The following is a 19538-nucleotide window of genomic DNA, read 5'->3' as shown; positions in this document are numbered from 1 at the left end:
TAGTGGACAGTTTGGGTTTTGTGGATAGATTACTTAAGTTGTTTTCCCTTTTTTAATTTTAAAAATGCAGTTGAGATTCACAAATTCAGCTGTTTCAACTTGTCAAACTCAGTTGAAATTTGAGTAAAAACTTAAGTTTGTTTCGAGAAATCGGGGCCAGAATAAAGCAGATTCTGAATTACCGGAACCAAGCTTCCGAGTATTTTACTCCCTTTCCAATCGTATAAGTATTGCGGGCTGGCTGCCATGGCTAGTTGTACCCACGGACACCAGTCTTAGGCTAACACTGTTATAGTAACTGATATATACACGCGGGATTGGTCACCCATTGTTATCTAAAACACTTGGGTACTCTTGCCTTTCAGTCACCTTCACTTTCACTGTTCACATCATACGTGTGGAACCGGGTCATGCCCTGGCTCAGTGCCGTATATCTGGGATATGTTACCGACAAGTATTACTTATTTCCAACCTGTCCACACTTTGTATCACATGTCTCGGAGACATGGTATCGTCGCATATCACGTTTCTCGACGAAACCCGTCGATTGAAAACCTTAATGTGTTTGACTGGATTCATTCCGAATCGAGATGAACCCTGAGGAAAATCAACCTGGCACAACAGCAATGTGTATTTGTGGTGAAAAATGTGACAATGCTTGTAAACACGCTGGCTTGTTATTTTTTTGCGAAACGAAGACCAAATCTGAAAGAAGCAATAGACAGAAAAGTCCAGACTCTCGGAACTACGTACAGCTTTGTTGATTTTCACCAACCTTTATATTAAGACCTCCTTTAGGACGAACTCTGTTACCTCGAAAACACTCTACGTGTCATAGTTCCACCCGAAGACAGATATATTTCTCAGTTTAATTTTCATAAACAAAAACGAGGAGTCCATTTCAGATTTCGAGGACGGGCAACGAAGCTTGAGAAGTCCGACCAGTGCCCCCGTGTCCCTCCAGCCCACTCGCATAACACCATCTTCTCGGCCATCTGGTAGATTCCCCCAGCTCTGTCTTCCGTCATCATTGAATGTCACAGATCCGTGCCTCTTATTTCCTCCTCCCGCTTAATATATCCGGAATAATATTTGCCTTAATTGAACTTGACGTTCTCGGCAGAGATTACAAAGGTTGATAAGGGAGCTGTGTTAGCGTGACGGGATGTCCTCAAATGTTCCAAGAGTGGTTCTCGTCAGGTATTGTTTTCTATGGCTGGATGCTGTTTGGTTTATACATGTCAGGGGCATCACGCACGAAGGGATTTGGGCTTAACGGCTTTCTTAGACGTATCAGATTAATAGAAACACTCGTTGAGCTAATAGGTGAGGTGAGGTGAAATTTGGTTTAACGTCGTGCTTGAGAATATTTCACTCATATGACGACGTGCATGCGTGTGTATGTGTATGTGCGGCTGCTTGTAGCTGGTTTTATAGTGCTAGCCCACTGAGATACCACGCCGCAGTGATGCATGAATACCCCACTCAGACACATTAAACTGACTCCGAGCCGACCAGTCCTTGTTGTACCCATTAATACCGAGCGCCAGGCAGGGACCAACTAGTACCATATTTTAACGTCTTATGGTATGACGCGGTCGGGGATCGAACCCGCGACCTTCCGCTCTCCGGGCGGACGCTCTAACCACTACACCACGGAGGCGGTCTCGTTGAGCTAATAGGCTTTATGGAATGTAGCACTATTATGTATACAGCACTATTATGTATACATTAACTGGGTATATTGGTGTATTGTCAATGTCCATCACCAGATGATATTGTCACATACAGGATGCGTTTTATGGTTCCTCGTCGTGCGGATTGTCCGGGTTTCAGTCTGCAACTGTGATATGGATGGAAGTCTAAGACTTCTATCACTCTCGCTATTAATGCACCTAAGGGGCTCATTAAAGTTATGTGGTGTATTTAGTAGGTGTGTTTTTGAAGAATTTGCGTTGATTCGCAACATAGGAGAACAATATAAAAGATTATAACTCGAATTGTACACATGACAAGTGTTTCAACATTACCCCTCCATGTGATGATCTTCATCTGTCGAAGTAAACGCAAATTCTCTGATCCGTATCTGATTATAATTTCAACAACATATTCCATTCCACGTGCAGGGTTCGAGACGTTCATCGAATGTTTGTGTCAACAATGTATATTCTGTATCTTTCCAGAATCATCATGAGCTAGTTGTATGTTGAAGCAGAGCAGTTCAGTCTGACAATGCACGTGTAGGTTGGGAGTGTTTTGTGATGAGTTGGTACACTGTATACGTAACTAGTCATTCCAGTTGGACTGACTGACTGACTGAGTTTTGGTTTTACGCCGCTTTTAGCAATATTCCAGCAACATCACGGCGGGGACAACAGAAATGGGCTTCACACATTGTGCCCATGTGGGGATTCGAACCCGGGTCTTCGGCGTGACGAGCCAACGCTTTAACCACCGCCCCTCATTCCAGTTGGACTTCACATTGGGACACCATCTGTGACCTGATGGCGAAGAATAGTGTTTATTGGCGACATAATATTCCCTGAGGTATCTATATTAGTGCCCTGGCACTTAGACTAACATCTAGTCTCTGAAATGAATATATTTTACAGATAAAACAGTTCCTAAATTATAATAATAAAATATAATAAACAGAGGCCCAGAGTCTTTCTTCATTTTCAGAAACCGTGGCATGGAAATTTAGACTTGCCACATAATGTAGACTAGCATGGGCTTTCTTCGATGTATGTTTCATGGTCTGTCTGACAGACTAGCCGACACTAAATATTCAGTTTTTGTCTGGTGGAATATTGATATCAGCTAGTTCTAATTCCCTTGTGGCATATCAGAATGTCGAAGGAATGTTAACATTCTCATCTCCAACTGCCAGGTGCTAACAGATCCTTTGATGGACTGATTACTGTGCTGTAGTCCCAGATACGTGTTCTGGGTCGGTCTACATGGTGTTAACATGGTGGAGAAACAAGGCTGCCGAGCCGCCGTATCGGAGCCCAATCAAGTTGTCAAGGCGTGTTGCCACTGCAGGCTGTTGTAATGATACCTACTTTCACCACCATGTCTGCTTGTGTTTATATGTATCAGCAAATTGCGAAATGTTTCAATTTTAAAGAGTTACTTATCATTTCTACATCTGAAGTTTTCAAATGACTTTTGATAACTGTTTTTTTACAACTTCAATCTGATCAGCTGAAAATTACACCACAACCGATTTTCATTGGTAGATGTTCCTTTACACAGCAGCCCGGCATCATGTGTTTCAGCTAGTCGACGCTAGCTGTAGTCCCAACGCATCCCTTGAAGTTACTTTTCTCCTACGTCCTCACATGAATTAGCAGCTGATTGGTGTAAACTTTCTTCACTACAGTTCACACACAATGTCAGTTATCTTAGGTTTAAGCGTTGTTGTAATGCGTTCCAAGTCATCAGTAGGCAATAAAACAATAATTTATACAGAACCGGGTGTGTCAATTAGTGGATGTTAGAGTTTTATTCTTTATCAAATATCAACAAACCAATCGTCATGGAATTCCCCTCCCATTTCTCCGTCTCATGCTCTCTCTCAGCTTTCTGTGCTGTGTATTTCTCCATGACCCTCATCTCCAACACCAGGGTGGCTCATCACACTGTGGACCACCACGTGGGAATGTGGGCGGGGCCCGGTAGTAATGCCAATACCTTCATAAATGCCAGGTACTAGTGTGTTGTCCCGACAAGCAGGTTACACTGGACAGGGATTTATTGAGAAGCACGCAGATCAGTCCTCCCTGCTGCCGTAAAACCTTCATGTTGAGTTCCCCTCGTCTCGAGATTATGTTCCTACAATGGTATATTGGATCCGCTCGCCTGATAGTGGTACGGGTGATGGTACTGTAGAGGTGTACCTGCTGCGTGTTGGGACGCAGAATGTATGCAGGCTCGGGGTGTTCCGCCGCACAGGGAGTGTGGATAAATGTGAAGATGTGTAGAGGCAGACCCGCATTCCACCAGGGTCGTGAACTAGGGAAAGGAGAGTTTAGTCCCTCGCATTGAAGGGGCATCTTTTGATGGTTTTCATTTTAAAGATGATATTTTTGGTAACAATTTTCCCGACCACCTGACGTGTGTCGTGTTAGTCACGATGACTTTAATGAGCATGATGTAGATTTCAAGATGAGGAACAGGAATGAGTGAGTGAGTTTAGTTTTACGCCGCACTCAGCAAAATTCCAGCTATATGGCGGCGGTCTGTAAATAATCGAGTCTGGACCAGACAATCTAGTTATCAACAGCATGTGCATCGATCTGTGCAATTGGGAACCGATGACATGTGTCAACCAAGCCAGCGAGCCTGACCACCCGATCCCGTTATTCGCCTCTTACGACAAGCATGGGTTACTGAAGGTTCATTCTAACCCTGACCTTCACGGGTCCAAACCGCAAAGCGCGGACAGGCCCTCAGCAAGCCATACCTTTCGTGTAAGCCCGATGGGTTGCAAATCTTTATATTTAGATAGTATTGAGGTGTAAGCCCGGTTTTCTTTTAAATAATGGTAGCTACTCCCCTGGCGGGTTCATCAGTGAGTATGAGAATCTGGGATTCGAACCCAAGATCATTGTATTTTGGTAGCAAGGACCAGGCATGGCCTTATTATGGTGTTTATTTAGGTGATTTTGAAAGAAATGCAGTTGCTGCTGCTGCTGCTGATGATGATGATGAAGATGATTGATAATCATGGGGATGACAAAAGTGGTGATTACAAATGTGACGGCGGATCGGAGGCAATGGTTATGCTGATAAATATAACAAGTTGATGGTAATGGTGACACAGGCGACACAGGCGACACAGGCCTGTGTGGACGTTCACACCATCAAACAACATAATTAATGAAATCACACTATCTAATTGCAGCGTAGTTCGCACTTGCTATCCCGAAAGTCATCCATTTCTCGAATTACCTCATTACCCTCGACCTCTGATCCTATGAACATTGTTAACTTCTCGAATGTAAATTTCAACACCAATGCTATAAAATTATGCAATGCAACGTATATCTCAAACGTAAGAGAATTGGCCGTCAGCGGAAGAGACGTAATTATATAATACGAGAACACACAAATCATAGCCGGTGTTAGGACAGGTGTTCGTAACATATGACACGTGTCCTGCTCTTCCAGCGCTCTTTCTATCTCGAAACAGTACGGCCTCGAGACATCGGGGGTTCGTTGTATTTGTTGAACTGTATTATGTGCAGCCACGTGTTGCTATTATGACTGAATAGATGTATAAACATATCCTATTTACTTCGTCTCAATTACAAGTGAGTTCTAGCTCCCGTGGAGCAATTTTAACCCCCCGTAACTGTCGGTAGCGAATATGGTAAACAAGCATCCAGCTCGCATTAACCTTTACCACCACATTAGCAGATAATGGTTCCTAATCGTCAGCCATTCGCAGACCCCGGGGCCATCTTTACATCACCACACTGGAGCGAGAGAACTCAAGCTCATGGGGTCTATTATCACAGTTATACGGCGGTGGGGAATAAAAGACACACAATACAAGATAAACCAGTGTGTTTGTTGCGCATTACCTTTGGGATGAGTTGAATAAAGACATATGTAATAATTGCGTGGGTAAGTCTTTTCATATGGAAGAGGATGGATGGTATTGGTCGTTAACTTTGATAATAGCGCGGGAATGCTTTCGAGAGGCAGGAGTAAGTGTTAGAAGCGCACGTAAATGATTACTCCGTTTAGCAGTGCGTTTGTGTCCAAATGAGAACGGTGAATTGCAAAATAACTACAAATCGAGAAGAGTCTAAGAAATGTAAGTATGTAATGACGTCCTGACCTTAACCCTTGGTGTATTTGTCAACCTTATATACGGGTACAGGTTTGTTAGATTTGATTTCATAGAGCTTTTGTGTCACCGGAAGGAAACGTCATATTCATCCTTCTCAGCCACGTCATCATATCGCCATTGAAACTGTTAGACGTCAGGGTCTTTTGCTGTATAGATCCTGTGATATGATGCGTGGTCCAGGATATTAACGGACTTGCCAGGCAAAGCAGGGACCAGTTTGTGTTTTTTACCTTCTCCAGAAACACCTTGCACAAAAAAGTAAGTTCGATTGTTACCTGACGCCGTTTTATCTTTATGCAAGTTGTTTAATTAATTAAGAATGATGAATGTAATTTATACTGAAAACCAGGATCGGTTTATCTCAGGGAAGCATCAATCGTGAAGCCTGGCAAAAACTTAATCTATCTGTGTTTATCTTACTCCCGTGAATGTTAAGGCAGCTGAACGTCGTATTCCAAGTACAGAAAAAATAACTCACACACCCGATAACACGTGATCATCACATACTGCAACATTAACCAATCTCCTAAACACCTGCAGATTCGACCAGATCTACACGATCACAGACACACCTGATTGGTCAGGCGGAATGACATCGTCATACGGAAATTATGCGCTATGGCTGATATAGCCGTGATTGCGCATTCCGGAAGAGGAAGTTGAGATAGCGTGTCTGAAGCGGCAATGTAGCTTGTCAGCACAATCAGTGCTAACTGTTGGGCTGGGAGGGGCGTCTCTTTCATTGTAGACCGTCTGGTGAAGATAGAGATGTATTTTCGCTGTAACGTTATCGGCATCTTGACATCAGCAGCTGTCTTGGTTGACATTCCGGGTCTCTATGACATGATATCCTAGACGGTGATTTCTTGCATCAGGTTGTATTTCACAACATACCACGACCCTGCTACAATAGTGGGAATTACAGCTGTTACACCAGAGAAAAAGAGAAAAGGGTTTGTTTTCCTACAAAAAGAAGTATTTTCAAGTTAATGAATAGAGAACATTTTGGTATATGCCTAACCATACCATGTGGTGTTTCTGGGGCCAAAGAGGCACCCCCGCTTCTCCGTTCGCCAAGAGGAACAGGATGATATCACAGTATTGCTTGCCTGAAATGTGTCGTCCATACCAGAATATTGGAGCGTTAATTATGCTATTATCCGTTATCAAATCAATAATCAAAAATACCTGCAGCATTGTTGCATTCGAAGTAGAAAAGACATTCACGTCACATATCAATGAATCAATAACTATTGCCAAACACAACATTGGATGGTACTATAAACTCCTAGATAAGTTTACCATCAAGGCAAGCAATAGAACTTCCCCCTCTGTACTGAAGGACCTCCAATTGAAACTTACAGACATGTTCCACTCATCTGTTCAAGATAAACCAAATACATTAAATTCAAGGATCAAACTTAGAACATACTAAAAATTTAAATCAGAAATTAAATTTGAACCATACCTAGAACACTGCAAGATAAAAATACCAACGTATCCACTTCACGAGACTGAGTGATCACAGGCTAAAAATTGTACTGGGTAGAAGAACAAGACCACCTACACCTTTGGATCACCGTCTCTGTGATCAATGCTCATTCCTTGAGGATGAATAACACATGTTTTGTAGTATATATTCAGATGTAAGACCGTCCTTATTAAAGTCCCTTTTCTCTCAAATAAATATCTTTCGAAGTCTCACTACCACAGAAAATGTTAACCTCCTGTTTACAAATAATGAACCAAATAGTATAGAAATAATCTGCCAGGGGCGTAGCTACAGTTGTTAAAAAAGCCCGGACTTACACATGATTTTTGCTAAAGATAACCACGAGAGTTGGGCAAGCCCTCAATACTATCTAAACGTTGCAACCCACCGGGATTACAAGAAAAAAACGGCTTTGCTACGCGCCTGTCTGCTACCATAAGTACAACTTTAAACAACTGTAGAAGATCTCTAGATTGTCCTAGGCCATTATACACATTGTATTAGTATATGTATTGTTACTTTGATTCATTATACATCTAGTTTATGTAGTTTATAGAATATTGTCACTGTTTCTGCATGGAACGTTTGCACAATAAAATATCTTATCTTATCGGTCACATGGACGGTGATACATTCCAGTTTATATTTATTCATAACACCCTGTATGCTTGGTTTACAACCATCTCCTACATGGGATGCGGGCACCGCTTTGACGACACATACAGGTCGACCATAATAGAACATATCGCGAAATGAAACTTGCCTCTGGCAAATGGTGAATTATTAAATAGATTTAAAATGAATATTCTTCCCCAAAAGAAGAAAACCGCCTCTACAAAAATGGGGATCGTACAAAAGTCACAAACAAAGAGTGCATATTAAATTCAATTCAAAATTATGATAACGATCCTGTGATGTGATGTTAGAAATGATCTTCAGCAACCCATGCTTGTCGTAAAAGGCGACTAACTGGATGAGGTGGTCAAGCTCGTTGACTATATTTGGTAGAAACACTCAAAAGCACCTAATAATGAAATTGTCCATTTCAGGCATTTTCAGACCCACAAGGATTTGCACACAATTGTTAAATGGTGTTGTTCCAGATGAATGCCACCTTTTGTGTACGTGTCCAGTTTTAATTGACATAATGATATCAATACAAATATATATGACTATTTTTACACAGTCTGGGTATTGGGGTGTTGGCGTTATTGAGATACTGTCTATAGAGCGAAGGCAAATCTACTAGGAATTGTCTACAAAGAATGTTTCGCTCTTTTACCCCTGGCCCAGTCTTCTAACGTGATCCTTCATGATGCGTCAATTAGATTATTCGAAAATGATTCCACTGAATACCCTGTACCCTGCCACCTTGCAGTGCCTCACCTGCATACGACTACCCACAGGAAATGGATTTCAGTCAGAATATGCCCGTGTACAGTTTGTGTAAATCTTCCTTTCTAGACCTCAGATTCACTTTGATGTGCGGGTTATGTAGCCCGTGTACGTTGAGTACACAACGCCAGGGAGTATGTATTACTGAGCAAGGTTTGGGCCGCGTCAGAATGAATAGATGTGTTATATGCTAGTTACGATGATATTGAAATACACCCGGCAAGGGTAAAAACATATATAACTGTATAACTATGCATTCTTGATGAGAGGTATGCGGTGATTCACCGGAGATTTACCGTTAAATGTCTTGTGTACACTACCTACTGACGTGGGTTACTGGCCTTAAGGTTGCTGGTCGTGCCGGTGTTGAGGCAGTGTTACTGATGTGGACCGGAAGTACAAGATGGACCGGAAGTACAAGATGGACCGGAAGTAACAGATGGACCGGAAGTACAAGATGGCGACAAGACGCACCTTTCGGGTTGGACTCACACTTCAGACCCCGAGGGACATCTTGACTGGAGTTGATGCTTGACAGAATGGGCTTGGTGGAAGGGAATATGACTGTGAGAGAAGCTGAGATATCTGACACATATCTGAAATAGATGTTAACCGGATTCCCAAAATTCAAAAGTCTGAAATCACATGTACAACATCGTTTACATTATGGTGTCTCTAACATGGACTCTGTATTTTCCGACATACCCCCCACTCTGACCTTCCTGGTACCCTCTGGTGAACTCTCAACACCAGTACCTCACTGACCTGACATACTCTTTGAACGTCTCTTGTACCCTCAACACCCGATCTCAAACATTTATACTCCTCTACTGGTCCTCAGTAACCCGTGCTTGTCTTGTAAGAGATGACGAACAGGATCGGATGGTCAGGCTCGCTGACTTGGTTGACACATGTCATCATATCCCAATTGCGTAGATCGAAGTTCATGCTGTGGATCACTGGATTGTCTGGCCCAAACTCGATTATTTACCGACCGCCGCCACATAGCTGGAATATTGCTGAGTGCGGTGTTAAACAACCAACCAACCAACCATTATAATCCTGTAATTATGTACAACGACCTGTTTATATCTCTTTTCATCATACACTGAACTTTCTATGCTGTTTTGTGTTTAACTTGGTACTAAAACAGTGTTGTTGTGTACCGTTTCTACCTAGAATTATTTCGTGGAATTAGCTCCGGGATCTCCACGCCTTCAAATACAAACAGAGAGGATCTCAGGCAAAGCAGAATTGATTCCAGTGAGCAACCATCCTGTTCATATACCCGAGACCTCCTGTCCGAATTTGAAAGCAAGTCCGTACGCACATGTTCAATTTGCAATTTTCGATAATAGCATATATCATATGCTGGTTACGTTACACAAGTTTTGGATGTCAGATGCTAACGCTGAATGCCGGAGTGATGAAAGTTAGATAATCGAAGATTATGAATGCCGTTAGAATGTCACAGTTTGTGCTGGTTCCTTTGATAGATTATTTTGGGCTGGACCGCCGTGTCTAGATCGTCAATGCACCTAAACCGATAATCAGTGTGTGTTTGGGACACCAAGAGCAGTGGACTAACACTTAGTAATCTCCCAGCGTCGCTGGACCGGTTTTGACAGCTTGAATGTTTAAAGTAATGAGAATAATTAAGCAGGTTCTGAAAACTATGTGACTTAAGATGTAAAAATATACGATTGCAGAATATATTTAAAATTGATAAAAAGTATGGTAATTTTGGCAGTGTTATAGTACCATCATCAACATATTGTCTCAACGCAACACAACAAGTCAACCCGTTTCATGGAACTTACGCTTTTGATAACGATGCTATGGAGTAGCGTCGGAGGAATCTAGATTTGTTACAGTCGTTGTAATGCTTCTCAACACAATTCTTTATTTCCCATGTTATCCTGAATTATTATCCAGCCTTGACCTTCATGAATCCAGCTGATAATTGTGCGCTATGTTTAAGCTAACGTTTTTGCTCTTGTTTTTCATAGCATGATTTCACAGAAAGAGTCCGTTTCACAAACAGAAGAACCAAATTTGCAAATAAGCCTAACTGAAGCATTTACTGTGTGACTATCAGTGTTTCCCACGCGGTATCAGGTAACAAAATCTGTGTCTGTGCCTGGATGCAGTCACCAGTAACACAGAGCCCACACTCCAGCCAACATGCACTTGGTATCGGTGACGCAGGAGAAAAACTATCAACTTGGTTCTTGCTACACAAGGCTGTTTGTTTCCCCCCTTGGCAGCGCGAGTGACAGGTGACGTGGTGAAGTGACGATTAATTGAAATTCCAGATCTCGAAACATTGTTGAACTCGGCGTATTGCCAATACTGACTACTCAAAATAATTCTCCATTTTCTTAAAAAGTAATCCGCGTTCGTTCAACTGAGCGGATGATTTATTGTAAGCCAGGCTTACATAGCGTCCGTTTCAATCAACATCCACATCTATTCATGCAACCATTTGTATGCGTTACTTTCTGCATGATATAAGGGTGGAGTTTTTAACAACGGCTTCCACAGATATAAGGATATCGTATAACGGTTGTACTTCATACCATGAAATCTCCTTTTCCACTTTCACCGGCTGAAGGATGATAATGCCATGGCGGAAATAATATGAAATATGTTACTTCTACAAACATCATTCTTATTTGGAAACTGGAACCTTGGGCCAGTCAGTATATGTCATCATCGTTTCGTTATTTGTTGGACCGCTAAATTATGTTGTGTTCGGTTACAAATGACATTAATTATAATCATAATACATTTCTATGGCGTTTGGTATCCAACTCAAAGCTGTTCAACGGCGCATCACAAAGTTTACGCTGGATAACCGAAGCTGCCTGCGCTAGAAGGTTAGAGTCACATGACTTATCCCACCGGGTACACATTTTCTGCTGGGTGAACAGAGGCAATTGTGAACAAACTCACTTGCCTAAGGTGAGACCACATGTTTTACCTTAAGGATTTCCACCGTTTTGGCAGCAGTTGTTAACGCTAGTAAACATACAATGATGTGCGAGATAGAGTCTTTCTTCATTCATGGTTGGCGGGTACTTCCGGTAGAGCAACACCTGCCTTACCTTGTCGTGAACACAGGATTTTATAGGGTCCACGCAAATACAATGAATCTATTTGTTGCCATTACGCCCCATGGAATTTGCTTCTGTGTGCGGATAATCTGATTAGTTAATTTCTGAGGTTGAATATTCATATTTACAATACGTTTATAGGAACAACGACCTTTCTTTATTTCAAATGTGGATCAAACGATGTACTTCGACTCTCATCTGGCGTACTTCCTTAGATGCCAACCAAGTATTTAGAGATGACCTACTTAGACATCAACTTCAAGATACGTTTCAGGAAATCAAGCCAGTACTGTTTACCAATTCCCCAGACATGTTCATCCTGTCGTACCTGAACATCATCCTTCCGTCAGCGCGCATCAGCCACCCTTTGGTCTGAGGACGTTAGCACTTTGTTTAAGTAGTCGTAGATGTTTCTGAAACTGATGACTCCAATCTATGCAACCTATCAGGAATGTGTCCACGTTCTAGCAATGGTGGCTGAATAACACATCCTTTGTCCAAACATGTGGGGTTAATTACCAAGCGTTCACTGTACTAACCTGCTCAGTTTTTAAAGCATGGAATTTAAATGATGTCAAGATTGGCCGCATTGCAACAGCGCCAGGAACCTGTCGCCATACATCTTAGAAGACAGTGCCTCCAGATACCAACAATTATGGCTTCTGGCCAGGATAAATAAAACTGAATTAGCCCACAGAATTAGATATAAACAGCGCTGCATTACATTATTGCATGAGGCCATCTACACTGAGATTTGCCCAGTGGCGGTATGTATCAAGTCTTTAGGAACTTGTGTCAGGATGACGAAGTACCCAGGAAACTCGAAATCTAAAGAAGCAAGCTTTGAATTTCTGACGTTCATACACTAAATAAACAAATGAAGAATATTTGATTTAAGTAAATTATTTATATATGTTTGACTGAGATCATAGAGTTGCTTAACATAAATTCATATGTGATACCCTATTGATGCCTTAGCTGCGGGCCACGTTTGACATCAATCCTTGGATGTCTTTATCAAAAGTCAACACTCCACAAAGAGCTATTGTAAACTAAGATATACTTGGAATTAAGATATATTCTGAAATTCCTTGTTGACATAAGTCATTACAATCAGCGCCTAACTGTGTTTAGTAACATGAAGCAGACACTTTCACATGGATTATTTTGAAGCTAACAATTGAAAATTGACGTTCAAATAAGTTAGTTATTACCGTTACGGAGGGTTAGATGGTGTACTATATGCTGGCGATGGTGCGAAGATAGCCTCTGTTGATGTACGTTGTGACATGTTTCCGTGTACCCTTGTGGTTGACGGCTAGCTGGGTTTGACGCCACTTGGAGCAGTACTTCAGCTTGTCTGCAACCCACTCATATTGTCTCCGCCTTTCTTACGGTGAAACAGGAATTCCTCATTTTACATGATTAGATCTAACTGCTGATATGCATACACTTCTGTATGAAGGTATTGGGTCTGACAGCTTCTCGCTGGGAATGTTGATTAAATTGTTTCAGCATTTTCGATTTAGAGGAGACAAAACTCAGTTATTTTCTTTACATATTCCATCACAAAACCAGCTGCGAATGAGACAGTTCAGGGATTAGAAATTCTAAGAATGTGTATGTTCTCTATCGCAATGCTACAATACAGTGCCAACCAACTGCACACTTCTGTACAGTAACAAAACATCGTATACTAAATGGATTCAATTGGCCTTGAGCCAACACTGTTGTTGTTCATCTTCAGTCCTTAAATTGATTCTTAAACAACTGGATCAATTCAACCAGTACTGAAATACAACATTATAAAGTAAACTCAGCTGGTCAAGTTCGCTCTGCCCCCAACCTCTACAGAAAACTAGGCGGGTTGTTAGTCGCTGAAGGTATCCCTGATAGACTTCTCATACCCAGAATAAATCTCTTTTCTTAACTTATTCCGTGTGATGAGGAGCCAAGTGGGACAGTAGGGCAGGGAATATAGAGTTAGTAGCAAGCCTCGACTCACCTCGAAACACACTCCACTTTGGGCAAAGTGCGAAATAGCTGTTAAAACAACGTGTATGGACCACAGAAAACCAGTGATGACACCGGGTGTTCATGACAAAGGTACGTCCCCATCAGAAGCACCCGCAACTGACAAAAGTCACATAAAAAGTAGACATTTATTACCCGGTACCTCGCAGCAGTGTTCCCACCCACAGACCCTCGTGTCTTTGCGACAATTAAAGATTTAAGAAAAAAGATGAGATGACCCCCTACTCGAAATGCTTCCCAGTACAAAAAGAATCATGATTTATTGTACTGGGGAGCATTTCGAGTCGGGAGTCATATCAAATGTTTATATTTTTCAAAAATCTTTAATCCTCGCAAAGACACGAGGGCCTGTGTTCCCACCCTCATCAGCGGCAAACCAGACACGTGATCGTTGAACCAGAATTTAGTTGACACAAATACAAATACATGATATTTTTAAATTTATTTGTGCTGTGCACACGTTAAGAGATTCTCACAATTATAGATAAACGTTTCGGGAGTATTTTTTTTTTTACATTTCAATTTATTCATTTATTAAAATATAAGTTAAAGTATCTCTTTCAGAATACCTGCCTACGTGTTTTTACTTACATTGAAGGTCTTGCTTCATACTGCCCTAATACCTTTACAGAAGATTTACACGAGATACAGTAACCTGGTTGAACCTCTCTTCAGAAAACCTGTTATGTAGCAATTATACTCAGTTACTGTTTGTCTAGGAATTTCAGACTTGCAGATCGACGGCTGATATTCTCTCACATTCAGCTAAGCCTTGCACAGCACTACGTGAACTAATACTTTCTAACAATATCATCCAAAGTGGTATTTTTTTTTTTTTTTATTGAGATTGTCCAATTGAAGTTGACTTTTTCAAGAAGATGCTGATTCCTTATATACATTTATCGAGCACCTGTCCCAGTCCGTGAACCAGTGATATAGGTCAGGTGCTTCAACCTCTACCTCGAATTATTCCGTGTCTGTCTCCATGTTTGTTGTTCTATGTCGAACATTTCTCTGATCATATCTAGAATAATATATTTCGGGTGACAGGATGCTCTTCTTGTAGGCAGTGCGTTCGCTCGTCTTGAAATTTAACTATTCTGATCTCGTGTGGCACTTACTAATAATTGTCTGATTGTATATATTATGTATAATCAATGGCATAAATAATAATCGATACGAGTATTTTGAATCTGTTATGTGTATTTGCAAATTCCCTGAAGGTGATTTAGACAAACTATGGTCTATTTCTTGGTGTGTGCGTGTGTATGCGCGCGTGCGTGTGTGTATGTGTGTGTATGTTCTTTATATCCTAGCTCACTATTTTAATTAAATCCATATCTGGTCTTACACCTGTAGCTGAAAAAGTATTTTGTTACAATCTTACTGATGTAAAGGTTATCCAACATATTTCGGTCTCGTAACGTACAGTTGGTTTTCTGTTTGTGTGGAACTAAATATACAGCATATTTAGTATCATGAGACCACACTTAACTGTATTTGTAGAACCGTATTAAATGCCCTGTAAGCTTTAATTATATTTGGCCATGGAGGTTTATTTGTGCATAAAGTACCTGAAGAATTGGAGTATGTGTAGCATTTGATGTGATAAACTACCAGTTCTGAAAACCAAACTTACTGTGCTAACAACACTAACTGGAAGACCCATGTGTGACTCATTTTATCCAGTGCATCATTTTCGTCAGTATATAACAATTAACGTTTTACCAAAACCTTCGTTTGCATAGACTGAAATTCTAAAGCCAACAATAAGAAGAAAACGGCACACATCCTTGTCGTATACCACTCATAAAACCAAAGAACAGGTGGAGTATTTAGAGCGCATTAACAGCGTAAGCACATGAGAATATTAGCCCTTGAAAAACAAGACGAAGTCAACCATGTATGTCCGTCCTCAGTACAATGGTACAGTATTCTTTCTCTACTCATGAACTTGGGAAACATGAATCTTTTCATAGGTATCTGCAATTATCCTAAGACAATCATTTATAACTGTTGCTATACGTATTCATAATTCATAATTCAATGTTTCCCGCTATAGTTACTAGCATTCAAATCTGTGTTGCTGCTCTGTTTATGAAAAGGAAAACTGATACACTCACCTGTTTGCATAACATCTATTGAATGATTGTCAACTGTTAATCATTGGTAATCTATGGCCACAACGTCATTTCAGAAACAATTTAAGCAGGCTATTGGCATTGTCTCTCATGTCCTGATGAACCTGGTCGTGGCAGGATTTATTCACATCCCCTAAATTTCACTCTCGAGTGATTCTGTCCTTCGATAGAATCTCTTTCGAGTGATTCTGTCCTTCCAGGGATCAAATCACATTCGCAAAATGCTCCCTTCAGTATAAAATCAACCCCCTTTGGTTCCGATCCGATCCCCGAAAGGAATGCAATTTATTTGGACAAAATATAACTTCGAAAGGGTACAAAATGTCAAAGTTCTAATCAAAAGGGTTGTTACAGCTGCATTGTGTGTGTATGTGGTGCAGGTGCGAGTTTGTGTTCATATGTTGCCGAATAAGAAATTTCTCACGAAATTAGCTTAAACCGCACATAACAATCGCAATTCCAGAGTCTCAATTTTAGCCCAGTCCAGTTTTCAATCATTTAACTGTACATATATTTAACCATCAATAAGTTTGGATAGGTAACGAATAAAGGTACTCACAGGGAAGATAACGTCAAGAAGTTTATGCTGAACATAACGAATAGATTTATGCTGAACATAACGATTTGATTATGCTGAACATAACGATTTGATTATGCTGAACATAACGATTTGATTAAGTCACAAACAAAGTTCATAGTCAAGGTGACAATAATCATTGCATTCTGAAACACATTGTCCATTCTGTAACCTCTCCACAGTATTTATTGTTCAACGTGTCTTTGCTTAAGCGCGGATTTCCACACCAGTGGAAAATGGCACCTGCCATTCCTCTATGTAAGAAAAAAGATAAATGTTTACCTTTACAATTATAGACGTATAACACTATTACAAGTACCCGTATGATCTTTAAGCGAATCGTCAAAGCATAATCATCTTATAGACCACAACTTACTCGTTCAAAACCCCAGGATTTCTACCAACTGAAGTGTTCATTGTCAATTCTGCAACAACGTTTCAACCGTTGTAATTGTATCTATAGATTCAGTAACTGTCAGTGGTGTTCTATGTAAAGACAGAGTTCTACTAGAGTCTTCCACAATGTTCTGACCAACAGAATGTTATAGATTGACTTGGAATGACTTACAATGACCTTATTTCAGAACCATCTGCCTGAGAAAGATATATAAGGGGAACTAGCTATTGCCTCTCATTTCACATTGCATCTCAAGCTACCAGCATTGACGGTGATGGTTATTATATACCCTGCCTAGTTGGAAGTACCGCCATATTGATACGACTGTGTTGATTTGTTGACCTGGTTATTGTTAGAATAGACCTGTTAATGACATCACATAGCTTTGTTGTTTGTTGGTTTTAAACAAAATTATGTTACGGACTGTTTCCAGGTTACGGTTTTTAGTTTTAACGGGGAGTAAATACGTAACACAGATCACTCAGCCACATTTCAAACAACTGAAATATATCATCAAACATGTAAATCATTAGATGAGCATGAACATTTTTGTATGGTTTTCTGTCAGATTTCTGAAGTATTTGTCAGTTTGGCATAAAGGTTCTAAGAAAGCAGTTAGCGTTAACAGTTTTCTCTCTAGTCACAAAATCCTGTACACAAGAGTCCTTCACTTGGGATATTATTAAGCTCTATCTGACATATGCTGTGAAATGAAAACTTTAATAATACATACAGATGATGGAAGCCTTGACATATCATCTCCACATATTAAGCATATCGAAAACTCAATGAATGAAGATTTACGCAAATTACATTACTGAACACAAACATAGTTAGTACAATTAATGCCTAGCCAAACCAAGTATATACGCACATAACACCCCAGATGAAATACCATGGACAGTCTTCAAAAACACATGTATCGACAGGGTAGACTTTCACAAGCACTTTGGTGTAACATTGTCACAAGACATGAAATGGAATGATTCTTACAAGTACTTCAAAAATGGTTGTGTCTGTGTGAAAGCTTACATATCGTTAAGGTAGGTACGACCTGGAAAATATCTAGTTTTTATGAGACCGACATTAGAATGTGCTTCCGTCCTTTCGAACAGTTGCTCTTCCTATAATGCTAATAGATTAGAACTGCTACGGCTGGAGGCAGCTAGAATAGGAACAGCTGTAACGATATTCTCCTCCTGTCAAAGACTTTAACACGAAACTGGATGGCAACCTTTAGCGTATGAAAGACACATTTGTAATTATGTATAAAATCATTAATAAGCAACGCCCTTCCTATGTAACTGATCTTGTACAACCATCTGTGTCAGAGAATACCAATATAATCTCAGGAACTGTCATAATTATGTTGTACCATGTGCACGAACATCTACATGTAACTTGTCTTACACTGTAGGTACATTAGGCTAATGGTATAAACCCACCGTCAGAGGTAATGAAGATTCCGTTAGTATAGTCTGTTAACGTTGTTGTATCGGAGCTGTCTGTATTACCACCAATGTATTATAGTTGTAGTAAGAGACACATAAACACACTGCACACTAGACTGAAACACAGCTGCAGCATACTAAATTTAGACCTGTTTTTAATGCATTTTATACGATGGCTTCAGAAAATCACCATTGTTAGATATTTTAAACTTGCGGGACAAAACACTACGCACGTTTTTATTCGGTGGCAAGTCTGGGTAGACGAAATTCTGAATTTCTTCTTTTGCTGCCCCTCCACTCTGTTATTGTAGAGCGACATGATACCACACTTTACGCAAATACCAATCTTGTTGCCACTGACAAACTCGGACTGCTATTTCATCTACCACTATCATTTGAATGATTCCATGCAGACAATGCGGTAAGCCGACATCATTAATGGTGATACGATTACAATTGTGCTTTTATCTATTTTCAAAAGTAAGGACTCAACATCCGCGGTTGATTCAAAAGAGTATTGCATTCTCGTGACAACAGGAAAACTGGAATGTTACCTTGAACGTTAAGGTGAGTATAAAGTACTGCAAGATAAATTTTGTACCAGCCCACATCGCTTGTCTGGAACATTTTATAGAGCGACAGATAGCCAACAGCCATAAACATTCGAGGTATCGTTACGTCACGGTATTTTAACATGATGCGAAACATCCCATCCTTCTATCTGGTCGATAAATTGTGTACACATCTTTCTTTTGATCAGTGTCAGTTTCATCCAATGCAACGCGTGAAGATCCGGGTTAGAATTGGTCTTCAGTAACCCATGCTTGTCTCCCGTGTAGATCCGGGTTAGAATTTGTCTTCAGTAACTCATGCTTGTCTCCCGTGTAGATCCGGGTTAGAATTTGTCTCTTTAGTAACTCATGCTTGTCTCCCGTGATGATCCGGGTTAGAATTGGTCTTCAGTAACTCATGCTTGTCTCCCGTGATGATCCGGGTTAGAATTGGTCTTCAGTAACCCATGCTTGTCTCCCGTGATGATCCGGGTTAGAATTGGTCTTCAGTAACCCATGCT

This window comes from Haliotis rubra, unplaced genomic scaffold (assembly GCF_003918875.1).
Source record: "Haliotis rubra isolate DU_JTF1 unplaced genomic scaffold, ASM391887v1 Scf43, whole genome shotgun sequence".
Classification (NCBI taxonomy): Eukaryota; Metazoa; Mollusca; class Gastropoda; order Lepetellida; family Haliotidae; genus Haliotis; species Haliotis rubra.
The sequence above is the reverse complement of the archived record's forward strand: the minus strand, read 5'-3'. Positions refer to the sequence as shown.